The 13411-nt window shown below is 40.3% G+C and overlaps 1 protein-coding gene across 1 annotated transcript in view; it reads right to left on the reverse strand.

Annotated features, from left to right (window-relative positions):
• UNC5D (unc-5 netrin receptor D) overlaps positions 1-13411 on the reverse strand; it is a 502716-nt gene that overhangs the window by 68241 nt on the left and 421064 nt on the right. The window lies entirely within an intron of this gene.

Raw genomic sequence — 13411 nt, forward strand, 5'->3', positions numbered from 1 at the left:
TTCCAACTTTGTGATGGCCCAAAGGAGAGACAGGATGGAGGTATTTGTGGTTGTCTTCTTTGACCCACCTAAACAATAGGCACAATGGTTCATGACAAGTCCAAAGTTCCAACATCTATCTGTGTCACATGGGGGAACAAGTTCCAACATCTGCCTGTGTCTTTGCTCCTCTGGATTCTCATCTTTATTAACCAATCCCTGCTACCCAGTTCCTTTGAGGGAATAATAAATTATTCTCAGAGGAGAGAGAGGACAGGGAACATGACAGATATAGAAAGCCAGGGTACCAGGAGCAGTGAGAGAACTTTGGATTGAAACCATTGGCCTTTTCTCCCCTTCCCCTCCAGTTCCTTGGGCACCTATGACTGATGACACTTATCATCATAAAAGGCGCATCTGGGGAGAACACACCTGCTAAGCAACTGAGCACCTACAGAAAAACAGCCTGGCAGCGTACAGAACGCAGCTGCTCTTTGGCTGAGTTGGCAAAGTACAGACAAAGACATCTTTAGCTTCCCAGGTCCTAAAATAGGAAGGGACAGAAGCCAGGAGGATGACCAGGGCAAATACGTCTGCTGAAAATGGACATCACTGGACACGAACATTCTGAGACTAAACTGAGTAGCAAGAACAAGTTGTCTTTGCTCCTCTGGATTCTCATCTGTATCTTTATTATCCAATCCCTGCTACCCAGGTTACCTGGTAACCGGAATTATTCTCCCTTCAGTTACAAATCCTGTGTTTAGAAGAGGAATCTACATGTGCCTTTAGATTGAGGTTTAAGTGTATGATATGGATCACTGTGTTTCCTTTCTCAGGAATGTCTGCAGAATCTACTTGACTTAAGGAAATTAAATACTGAATTATAGAATTAAAAAAATGAGTAGAGGGTCTTTGGAGATAGAGTGGGTTAAGAAGGGAGAGACTTCTATGACAAGTCCCATTCATTATAAGGTTCTTCCAGCACTTAGTGCAATCTAAAAGCCAGAAGTCAACGGACTTCTACATAAAGATAAACACAGTGGTATCTATTTTATAATAACAATCTGTCCTAGGAAGTACAAAGTTCAGGATCTAATATTTTCATTTATTTAATATTTGTTGACAGCCAACCATGCAATGAAAATGAGGATGCAAGGCTGAATTAATACATGGTCCATATTCTCAGCTGTTTCTTGACTAAAAGTGGTAAATCCTGGTATCCAAGTGCAGGTACTGGTAGACACAAGTATTCAAAGCTACATGTGTATGTCTCAAGAGAGTGAACCAGACATCTTCTCCTACAGCTGAAATTCTCAAGTTGGCTCACAGTGCTTCTTTCTTCTTTGTCTTCTTTCGTTGCTCTTCTTTTCTCTATCTACCTGCTTTTATTTAACCTCATACTTTTATTTTCCTTAATTCCCCTCTACACCAATGTCTACTCTGTCCTTTCAAGAGAGTAGAGTGGTTTTCCCTATAAGAATTTCTGTGTGCTTATAAACACTCACTGATTTTTCTTTTCACATATGTTCAGGACTGGCCCAGAAGACCCTGAGGTTTAGTTCCACATTTTCCACCATGGGTATATGTGTGTCTGTGAGCACATGGGCACTCGGAGGGGAGCCACTGCAGAATCATCACATACATGTGTGCATATGCATGCACATAAGCACACATTCAGCTCTGGTCAGAACATCAGAAGCCACTACCGCTCCTTCCCAGGGGAACTGCTCTACCGTCATGACCACATGGTGCGGGCACTTCCCAGGGCCTGACAGCTTCTCCACATCCATTCCTGTGTTCCCCCTCTTCTTTGCTGCACAGCTTTATGCCCCAAATTTCATTGTAATTAATTTCCTGCTAGGTGGACTACTGCTAGTGAAAGGTCCTGTTTACCTTTCGTATTACAGTGACAGGTCATTGTCATACATCCCTCACCCCAGCAGGCATCTAGGCATTTCCCATCTCTATCTGCCTGTCAGGTGACAGCTGAAGATCCCCTCCCCCAAGAAAGTAACTCTGTCCTGGACAGTCTCACCCTCCCTGCCAACCTATGATCATCTAAACTCTTGTATCTCTTATGGTTCCTAGAACTCATTTTGGATGATACTTTTTATTAAGTATCTGAATGCCAATGCATTCTTCCTTACTGCTTTAAACTTTTCAAAAACAGTTGTATCTCTATAGTTGCCCCTGAGAAATTTTGCAAGTCATTGTGTAAAACTATTTATTAATTACTTGCCTTGCCTCAAACTATGGGAAGAGAAACATTAAAGAAATCACAGTCTGAGGTTAGTTTTAGAACCCCTGCCACAGGGACTCTATTTTCTTGTGCATTTATACACATGTACATTTACACCTGTTTGCTCGCTCACATACACTTGTGTTGCTGGTTTCTTTGCTCAAGTGATTTTGAACAAAAGCTTTGGTACCCCATGATGGACTGGGCTGTTCTGCCTTTTTTTTTTTTTTTTGGTGGACACAGGATACTTTTCTGTGACTTTCTATTTCATAGGCGAAGCTTTACAAATTTTTCCTCTACCCAAGAATCACAAAATCTTAGGTAAAACTTGGAAGGACCCAGCCTGGTGGCAGGACAGATTGTTGTGTACAAGCTATAGGTCAGAGACAACAAACAAATAAAACATCTGAGAATTGACTGAGAAATCTCTTGTATCCTCAAATTGTTCAGACAGTACTACGGAACATGTTCAATAGAGAGTTGGAAACTAGGACCCTGGTAGGGAAATGTTTATGGGTTTATTTGGGCTGGAGAAAAGAGCTGTAAAGTGAGTTGTGGTGATCTTTAATGCAGAAAGGGTTGTTATAAGGAAAGAACTGGCCCACCGTAGGTGCTCAATAACCCTTCATTTATGCTGAAGCTAGTAACCAACTCTTCCGCCATCTCTAACAGGGATGAAAAGGAGGACGTGGCCTTTTATTACAGCAACTGGGACTCTGGTTAGATATTAAAATGACCTTTTCTACAATGAGGGTTGTTAAAAAACTTCACTGTAAATCTGAGGGAGATTGGAAATCTCCTTTCAGAAAGTCTCTAAAAGACAGCATGAATTTACAATAGTCTGCAGTTATTTATTTTTGGGGTCAAGGCTGGTGAGAGGAGCCAAATGACCTTTTAAAGCACCTTTGAACTTCACAGTTCAAGGAAGAGGCATTAACAAGTTCGGTGGCTTTATGAATTACAACCATCTTAGTCACTTTTACTAAGCAGTGTCCCCAAAAGATTAAATAGAAGAGCCATTTACTTAGTTTGCCTTTATCTCTGTACCTGACTCCCATCTGAAAGACATATTAATGCCACTTGTTAATGGAAATTTAACTTAATTCCCATGGTATAAGCTTAACTATATATCAGGTTAGAATCTATTTTACAGGATTAGGTAGCAACACAAAATTAATGAAAGAGCATAGCAAATGCCCTTCAAAACATGCTATTTTTTTCTACCTCCTATTAGATATAGAATGACCATAGATCCTATTTCGTAAAAACAACAATAACTTGAACTGATATATAAAAGAGACAGTGAATTACTAAGGCATCCACACAATAAGTATTCACAAAGAGAGAGGTGTGAGAGAGGCTAACCAATGGACAATTAAAGAACCACCTGCTGTTCTGGACCTAGAAGGCTATAGCCATCTCATGAACCCTACCCCCAAGTCTCCACCCCAGGCAGTGCTGTGGATACAGAGTGATACGCCAAAATATTAACTGCATGCTGAAATACGATATAACCGAAGTCATTGTTAGAGCTATTTATACTTGCTGTCACCTACAAGCAACATTTTTTTTTTAACACATGAGAAAATAGCTTTTAAATGGTCAACCATTGTGAGCAATTCCAATTATATTTGCATTCCTTGGAATCTCTTAACCCCTTTACCAATCAACATCTCAGCTTCTTTTTCAATCTCCCATCCTCAAAAACATTATTATTGTGGTAATTGTTACTTTATTGTTCTAGTTAATGACAATAGCAAATTCTTAAATAGTGCTTACAATATTATATGCCAGGTACTGGCCTAATTAATACTTTACACTTATTAACTCATTTTGATCTTCCAAAAACCTGTAAAAATGTCCCCATTCAAACATGTAAACCAAGGCAAGAAAATCACTTGCCTTGCCCAAAGCTTCCTGATTGGTAAGGAGCAGAGCTGGGATTCAATCCCAGGCACTCTGGTTCCAGAATCAATGGATTAGGATAGGCTCAGCCCCTCTCCAGCTGTTAACCCCTGGCCTTCTGATCACTCTACTGACTACCTCTGGACCACAAGAGTAACCCAGTAACTGAGCATTGTTTGTGCTCAAATTTTTGAAACTATAGATGTGACCACATTCTCATCCTACAACCAAATCTATTTGAAGATGTTATATTTCCTTTTTCACAGATATGACATAAGGTAGAAACCACGCAAGACTTCGTAATTAGACAATGACAAAGCCAGGGGTTAAATATGCATCTGTCTTCACTCCCAAGCTGCTTATCTATTTCTCTGCCTGGCTTCCTAGCCCCTTCTCGCTGCTCTGTATATGCCTGCGCCAGTTACCTTGCCTTGCTTGGAGGAAGTCACAAACCCTACTGGCTAGCTGGGCCTTATTACAGCTGAATAATGACTTCATTCATGGCCCGTGACCAAAAACATTTTTCATTAAAACAGTTACTCTGAACTTTGTTTCCTTTCTCAGGACTCCTGCTTCTCACTGGCCCTCTTTTAGGTGAAAAAATAGAGGTCCTCCCATGTGAGTTCTCTGCCCTACAACTCCAACTCCCTCTGCTTCCTCAGGCAGTCTTTCTTCCCTCTTCTCTGCTCCCTGCAGAGCTGCTCCTCTTCTGTGTCAGGGAGCCCTGATCACGTCCTCTGCGGCCTCCACTGGGACCTGCCCTCATTCATTATTCCCTGTTTGTCTTGCATCTTCAAAAATTTCCTCCAACTTCAAGCTTTGCCCTTTGCCTATAAACATAGTCTAGTTTCCCTAATCACCTCTCCCCAAATCCTTGCTGCAACTCATTTCCTAATAAATTTCTCACAGATGCAGCCTGCTTTACACCCATAGAATCCTTAGCTCTTTGTTTGACAAGAACTTGAAGCATTTTTAACATTAAACATCTCTTAATACATGTTTCATAATTTTGCTAACCTTTTACCCCCTGCCCTTGTTAAAGGAATAAGTTGAATATAAAATAAGAAAATGTTTTAGGAAAAGTTTCACTATGCAAAGGGAAAACTTGTCATCCAACTACCCTTTCTCCAACAGTAGCTACTCTGGTTAGTACCTTTGAGACCCGTTCAGGAAAAAAAAGTAAATGTCCTTCATTTATTTTTCTTTACCCTAAAGCAATGGTCGGCAAACTGCGGCTCTGTTGACTAATGAGTTTGCCGACCACTGCGTAAGGCATTACCCTTACCCAGAAGTTTTGACTTCAGGTTAAAGATATTAGTACATTATTAAAATGTTTTTTAAGTGTTTTTCCCTAAGGCAGTGGTCGGCAAACTCATTAGTCAACAGAGCGGCAAACTGAGGCTTGAGAGCCGCAGTTTGCCGACCACTGCCCTAAAGGCTCCAGATTATACTTCCTTTACTGTACTTTGCTTATTTTCCATGTATAATATCTTGTAGATCTATCCTTATCAGAACCCACAGGACTACTTCATTTCTTCTTATATTTGCCTAGCCCAGTGGTTGGCAAACTGCGGCTCGCGAGCCACATGCGGCTCTTTGGCCCCTTGAGTGTGGCTCTTCCACAAAATACCACGTGTGGGTGCACACATACAGTGTGATTGAAACTTCGTGGCCCATGCGCAGAAGTCGGTTTTCGGCTCTCAAAAGAAATCTCAATCGTTGTACTGTTGATATTTGGCTCTGTTGACTAATGAGTTTGCCGACCACTGGCCTAGCCCATTGACAGGGTGTAGGATAATTTGACAAGCTCACAATTTCTATATCATTTGATTGTTCCCTCTAAAATCTGTCTTTTACCCAAACCACTGTCCGAATGTTATTTTCAACAGCAATGTCTCTGTCTTATTCTCTGCAGCAGTAAACAATAGCCAATCTACCTTCTAGGGAAAAAAGTCCCTTAATTTTGATTCTCCTACCTTCTCCTTTCTTATTGTTTAGTAACTACCCTTCAGTCTCATAGTTCTATAAATGGGCTTTAAAGTTAGGTCTTCACCTTTCTTCCTTTCTCTTGCTTACCTACTTGGGTAATCATTCACACACCAGCAGTGCTAACTATTCCTTAATGCCAAATAGTTTCCCATCAAGATCTCCTGCCTCATCTCCTGTCTGAGATATCATCCCACATTTCTGTCTTGCTTGGTGGACAAAATCACCTGCATGTTTTTGTGTTACATCTCAAATTTGTCATCGGCTTAGAGGAAGTCACAAATTCATCATTCTTATCTCATTAAATATTTTCCACTCACACACCTTAATGATTTTATCTCCAGGGCCTCTCACATTTCAATTTCAACAGTTGATGCCCACACTGCAGTCTGTGTTACCTAGTACGCATGCTCCCAGTCTTTGATCACTGAACCATTTTACACATGGATTACTCTTCCCAAGCTTGGTTCTGGTACTGCCACTCCAATACCTTTCAGTGATTGTGCTATGAGTCCATTCCAACAGGAAGTTATCTTACAGCTCAAAATACTTTATGTTCTGCCCCAACCCATTTTTCAACTGCTTTGGCCTCTTCTCATCTATATGAACCCTACTCTAACCAAATCTGATTACCCATTTTTTTTCAAGTAGACCTAACACATCAGTGGACTTTTTGCCCTTTTACTCAAAGGCTCTGCCCCACCAATATGCGTTTCAATTCTAATAATTCCACCAAAATTGGCAATAAAGGGAATCTAATTTATAAAATATTTCTTGATAGAGCCATGAAGACATGTTTTATTCTCCCTTTTAAGTTGCCAGATATAGCAAATAAAAATATGACAGTTAATTTTGAATTTCAGAGCAACAAAGAATAATTTTAGTATAAGTATTTCCCATGCTAATGCTAAAAAGCATTGGTTGTTTACCTGACATTCAAATTTAAGTAGGAGGCCCTTTAGTTTTATCTGGTAACTACATTTGAACTGCAAAAGAACTGTGCTTTCCCCCATCAGATAGCAAGACCAAGTTAAAATGGGCAACAGAATAAAAAAGAACAGGATTTGAACTCCAGACCTTGAAAAATGACTTTATTAAAGATATTAACTCTATAAACTTTGAATATACTAACATTTGGAGAAATGGGTCCTGTGAATTCACTTAAATAAGTAACCTGCATTTTTCTGTTGCTGAAGAACATGTTGGTTTACTACTTATTTGTAATTTCTGTGCTTAGTTCTAAGTTATTTCATGAACAAAATCCTATATCATGCCCATTAAGGGCAGAGTCAACCATATCATTGAACATAGTAGTAAGAAAAGGCATATGCTTATGATGGGATAAAAATGAGATAATAAGAAAACTGAAAGTGGTAAGAACTATGGATATTGCACATGTATATGGGTTGAATTGATTCACAGTAGGAACAATTTTGAAGGATAAAGCAAGTCATGCAATTTGTGTTAAGTGCTGTAGTTATGTAATCGAAAATAATCAGCAGGAGATGAAGGAAAATGATGGGCAAAATAGAAAATAAAAAAGGCATGGCGAGAAGATCAGCATCGAAGTCTGTAATGTAATGTTAGCATAAAAGAGCTTAGGAGTCTGTTGGGAATTTAAAGGTATCGCCCAAAGTTGCAGACACGGTTCTACTATAGAGGAAGCTGGTATATCCTGGTAAAAGATGCGGAATGGAATGTCTGTGAGTGAGAAGAGCATTCCCAGTTTTCAGACTTTAAGGACACAATCAGGCTATTCTGGTGGGAATGCTTCTGGGAGGCATACATTTGGGCTTTAAATGATTATTAAACTGTTTCCTTCCCATTTTCTCAAATCATTTATCATCTCCTACTAGCTTGTATTGAAATTGTGGGGAAGCAACTTTTCATATTTTTCCCCATCAAGCTTCACTGGGCAAAGACTATTATGTAGAATAATTGCATAATAAATATCTGCTACCTGAATGGGCAGCAATGGATATATAGAAGCAAAGTCTTTATTTTCACCTTAACAATAAAAGACCCGCGTGAGGAGTTAGCAGGAAGATGTCAGACCACAACTTAACAAATAATTATTGAACATCTAATACATACTAGGCACAGCAGTGAATACTACAGGTGTAAGTGTGAATGACTATCCTGTCTACCAGAAGGCAGGGTTTTCTGTCTATATCAGAAAGGGAATCTAGGCCAGTATAAAGATACTGAAAATATTCTTTAGAAAGAGGGAAATAATCTGATACTTGGCAAATTACAAGAGTAACTAATTCAGACTTGGTGGGGTGTTGGTGAAGTCCTAGCAGAAATGACACCTAAGCTGAATCTGGGAGGAAGAATAAGTTAAACAGATGTAGGATTAGATGAGGAAAAGTTTCCAAGCAGAAGTAACGGAGTGTATTAGTATAAGGTATCATATGCCAAATTGGGCATACGGTATTCTGAAAACTAAGAAGCTTTGTTTGGCTGAAAAATACAGAAAGTGGTGAGAGGGCAGGAAGAAAAATGCTAACAATTAAGGTGATTAAGAATAACTGATGTGATTTTTTTTTTTTTTAAAGTTGAGATCAGATCGTAAAGATATTACTTACTTTGGACTTCATCTTAAAAGTAATGGTGAGCTATTGAAGAGGGTTAAAGACAGAGATGATGTCACCAGAATTTATTTTTAAAAGATCAAATAAATTGATATAGGGCAAAAATAGACACAGGGAGGAAATTGTAGAAATCATGGTTAGGAATGAAGATGGCCTGAACTTTCAAACTGTTCTGGGCTACCATTTCCTTATCATTTGGTTTTTCTCACACTATGCTGGCTGTTACTTTTCTGTTTCCTCTGCAGTGACTTCTGACCTCTTCTACATCTAAGTGTTGATATCCTTGAGGGCTCAGTCCTCAGACCTCTTCTCTTCTCTATTCCCACTCATTATCCTGTGATCTCATTCAAACTAATGGCTTTAAATATCATCTGGAAACCGACAAGCCCCAGATTTATGTCTCTAGCCAGGACTCACCTCTGACCTCTCGACTCATGTTTTCAACTTGCCTATTCAACCTCTCCATTTTGATGTTTAATAGGTATCTCAAACTTGGCATTTGTAACACGGAAGTCTTATTTATTCAGAATTTACTATGTCAAATTTTTCTCTTGTCAGAAATGGCAATGCCATCTTGTAGTTGCATAGCTAAAATTTTGGAATCATTCATAACCCATTTTGGCATGTAATACCTTCTACATTCTGTTACTTCTGCCTGAAAACTCTTTCCTTCAACCTAATCCTTTTCTCTTAATCTCAATAGCCAGTCTACCAGCAAATCCTTTGGACTCTGCCTTCAAAAAATATGTAGAATATTTTATGTGTTTTGACAATTTCTAATGCTATCTATCTGTCTCAAGCCATAATCATCTTGAACCTGGATACTGTAAATGTCTAGATAATTGTCAGATTATTGTTACAATAGGTCATTCTAAGAGGTTTCCTTGCTTCTGCTCTCATTGTATGTTTACACTCAACACAGCGGGAACAGATCATCCTTGAAAATATTCAGCTACGTCACCACGGATAAAAACCCTCAAAGGCTTTCCATTTTGCTCAGAGCAAAGGTCAAAATCATTACAATGGCCTGTACTACACTTGGCCATTTGTCCCACATCTCTGATCTCAGTTACGGTGACTCCTCCCTTTGCCACTCTGCTCCATACATCCTGGCCTCCTTGCTGTTCCTCAGACAGTACAAGCAAGCCTCTACCTCACAGCTTCTGTTTCCTGCTGTTTCCTTTGCTGGGAATGCTCTTCCCCCAGATAGCCAGATGTTTGTTTCATTGCTTTTCTTCAGGTCTCTTCTTAAACGTAATTCTATTACAGAGGACTTCCCCAAACACCTGATACACATAAAAGCAACACCCCCTCCAACCTTCCCTGAGCCTCTTACCGTGCTTTATTCCTCCTCACAACACGTGTCCCCATCTCCATGTCACTTAGCACTATATATTTTCTGGATTGTTGTTTCCATCTTTGCTCACTAAAATTGTGAGCTCCGTGGAAGCAGAAACTGTATCTGCTGTGCTAGGTGCCAACCCTCCACCACCTAGAATATTTCCTAGCACGGGGTAAGCACTCAATAAATACCTGTTGAGCCCTAGCCTGTTTGGCTCAGTGGATAGTGTCCACCTTCAGACTGAAGAGTCCTAGGTTTGATTCCAGTTACTGGCACTTACCTCGGTTGCAGGCTTGATCCCCAGCCCTGGGTGGGGCGCTTGTGGGAGGCAACCAATGGATGTGTCTCTCTCACATCAATGCTTCTCTCTCTGTGTCTATCTCCCTCCCTTCCACTCTTTAAAAATCAATGGAAAAATATCCTCAGGTGAGGATTAACAGCAACAAACAAATAATAAAATATACAAATACCTGTTGAATTAAATGGAATGATGTATAGGAGTAGAATGAAAATGGAAAAGGTTGATGAACTTGAGATCTCTTTATGTGGTAGAACAGAATGATTTATTGGGTGCTGAGCAGGAGAAGGGAGAGCAAAGAGATAGAGGGGCCAAGAAGGCTGTCCAAGTTCCTAACCTAGACCACTGAGTCGCTGGGCTACTATTCACTGACCTAGAGAAGACAGGAGCGGTACTGAATTGAGAATAGGGACAAACAAGGATACATTCAATTTTGAAAAAGTTGAAATTAAGGTCATTGAGAGATACTCAGCTAGAGATGACCTGGAGGTAGCTGACTCTGGCACTACTCGTTGGATTCATACTTAACTCTGTTAGATACAAACAACTCTGTGGAAAGCAGATGAAGAGAGAATCTGTGGTTCTGATCTACTTTCTAAGGAGAAGCTAAATTCTTTTCACCCCTAAGATGAACTCGTTGAAGCTGAACTAGTCACTGCACAGGAGCTTACAGCCTCTCCGAAAGCCACATCCCTAAGGCTCCCAGGAATCTCATTGTCTGAATGCAACCATTTCTCAGTCTGACTCTGGGGGTGCATGTTTGCCATTCAGAGCCCACTATATTTTACTGCACCTCCTGACATTGTTACACAACATTTATTGAAAGCACATTTGATGGTAATGAAGTTTCTATTAACTATGATTAAATCTCATAAAGCACCTGAAGATAATTTAAGATGTGCAGAAGCAGAAAATGAAACATTCAGCTCAGTACATTAGAAAACGTAATTGATTAAATTATCTCATTTACAATAAGTGCTTTCATGAGCTATGCACTGCACATATTTTCCCCAGTTTGTCATTATGATTTGCCAACAGATATCTAAAGATTTCACTTTCTTTTTTTTCTCTTTTTTAATTGAATTTATTGGGGTAACTGTGGTTAATAAAACCATATAGGTTTCAAGTGTACAACTCAACAAAACACCATCTGCATACCACATCATGTGCTCATCACCCAAAGTCAAATCTCTTTTACCCACTATTTATCTCCCCTTTGCTCTCTTCCACCTGCCTCTCCCCCTCACCTCCCCCCCCACCACCCTCTGCTTTCCCTCTGGCAGTCACCATACTGTTGTCTGTGTCTGTTTTGGGTGTTTTTTTGTTTTGTTTTCTTTTCTTTTTACACCTCCATGCAACTGTGTGCGAGACTCTGAGTGATGTTTTCTTGCTACGGATCCTGTGCACAGCTATATATAGGAACAGGTTGTTTCTCAATTATCTTCATAATTGACTTTGATTTTGCATCAGTGATGATTCATGCACTCTTCAACCAAGCCCCTCTTTCACTGAGCAACTGCAGCCTGAATTTGTATAATGCATGCCTAACCATGCAGCTTACAGAACCCTGGTTGGATTCCTCTGGGAGCCTTTTGCAATCACATTGATTCTGTTAAGGTTTTATTTTTAGGAAATGACAAATTAAAACAGTTTAAGCGATTCGGTTGCACTATCTAGCAATTAAGCTTGGTGTTTAGGAGCGAGAACCCCAAGCAAAAACCAATTCAGGAGTCCCCGAGGACTAGGTATAGCTACTGTGGGGTTTATGGCTGAAAGTACAGATGTAACCGAATTAGAATGGCACAGGACTCACAAATTAAGCATGAAATTAATTTTTAAAAAACACACATGCACTTCTGGGTAACTCTCACATGGGCCGCCACATGGATACCCATGATCTTGCTTGTGCTATACCCCAGAACTAGCAAGTGGCACAGGGTCTGTGAGCAGGTGGAAGTTGAGGGTCCACTTACCCAAGCTGCCACCCTGAGGTCTTGACTCAGGCACTAGCCAAATATGCAGTGACCTGTTCCCCTTCTCCCTCCCTCAACATGCACATATACAGACACACAACCACACATAAACAACCAGGTCTCTCCCCTCCAATCTTCCAGGGAGTTCAAAATCAAGCATACATGATGTAGGAGGGTTGCTACCCAAGTACTAAAGATTACTTTATGGGCAGCAGACTGCATGGAAAAGAAGAGTTTGTTTTTGTTGTTCTGCAAAGATTTCAGACTCTGCAAGAAATGGCTTCTTTATATCTCAAGCCTAACTGAAGCAACATAATAAACTATGAACATAAATAGCTTTACTGACCCTTCTCTCATGTTTCCTGACCCCTGTCCCATGATACCTATTTCTGTCTTCACAGCCTCTTAATTCTTTCAAAGAAGGTGGCTAGTAAGAGCTATTAACTCTCCAAAGCTATTTGAATTTTAATACCCTAGGATTAAACAGATCAAAAACCATTCATTTTATACTAAAATGGGCAATACTGACCAGGGACACCTTCCACAAGATTTACAAACCGAACCTGCCAGGCCCTTGTCTCTCTTCCCTACTGCTAAGAAGCCTTGTGATCTCAAGTATGCTTTACACCAAGCTTGTCAAACTCAAAGGCTAACACGGGCCAAATAAATGAGGCATGCGGCCCACGGGCCGTGAGTTTGACATGCTTGCTTTACACACCAATGGGCCTTGGGGAACATATTACAATGTAGATACTCTAGTGCCCCCCGCCCCATACCAGGAATTCCAATTCCTTTGTTCTAGTCTGAGGTGGGGCATATTTAACAAGCTCCCATCACACCCCAACATTCTCATGCATGTGGTCCCTGATCTACCTTTTGCAAAATATTTTTCTAAGACAGAGGTTCTCAAGCCTAGCTGCACACTGGCGTCACCTGGGGGAGCTTTGAAGACTAGAGATTGTTGGGATCTAACCCCCACCCCCATTTTTATTATACTGGTTTGGGGTATAGCCTAGGAATTGGGATTTTTAAAAGTCCTCTGTGTGGTCCTCAAGGTCAGTCAAGGCCTGAACTATAAGATCGAATGCTGAG

The sequence above is a fragment of the Eptesicus fuscus genome, chromosome 8, assembly GCF_027574615.1.
Source record: "Eptesicus fuscus isolate TK198812 chromosome 8, DD_ASM_mEF_20220401, whole genome shotgun sequence".
NCBI lineage: Eukaryota > Metazoa > Chordata > Mammalia > Chiroptera > Vespertilionidae > Eptesicus > Eptesicus fuscus.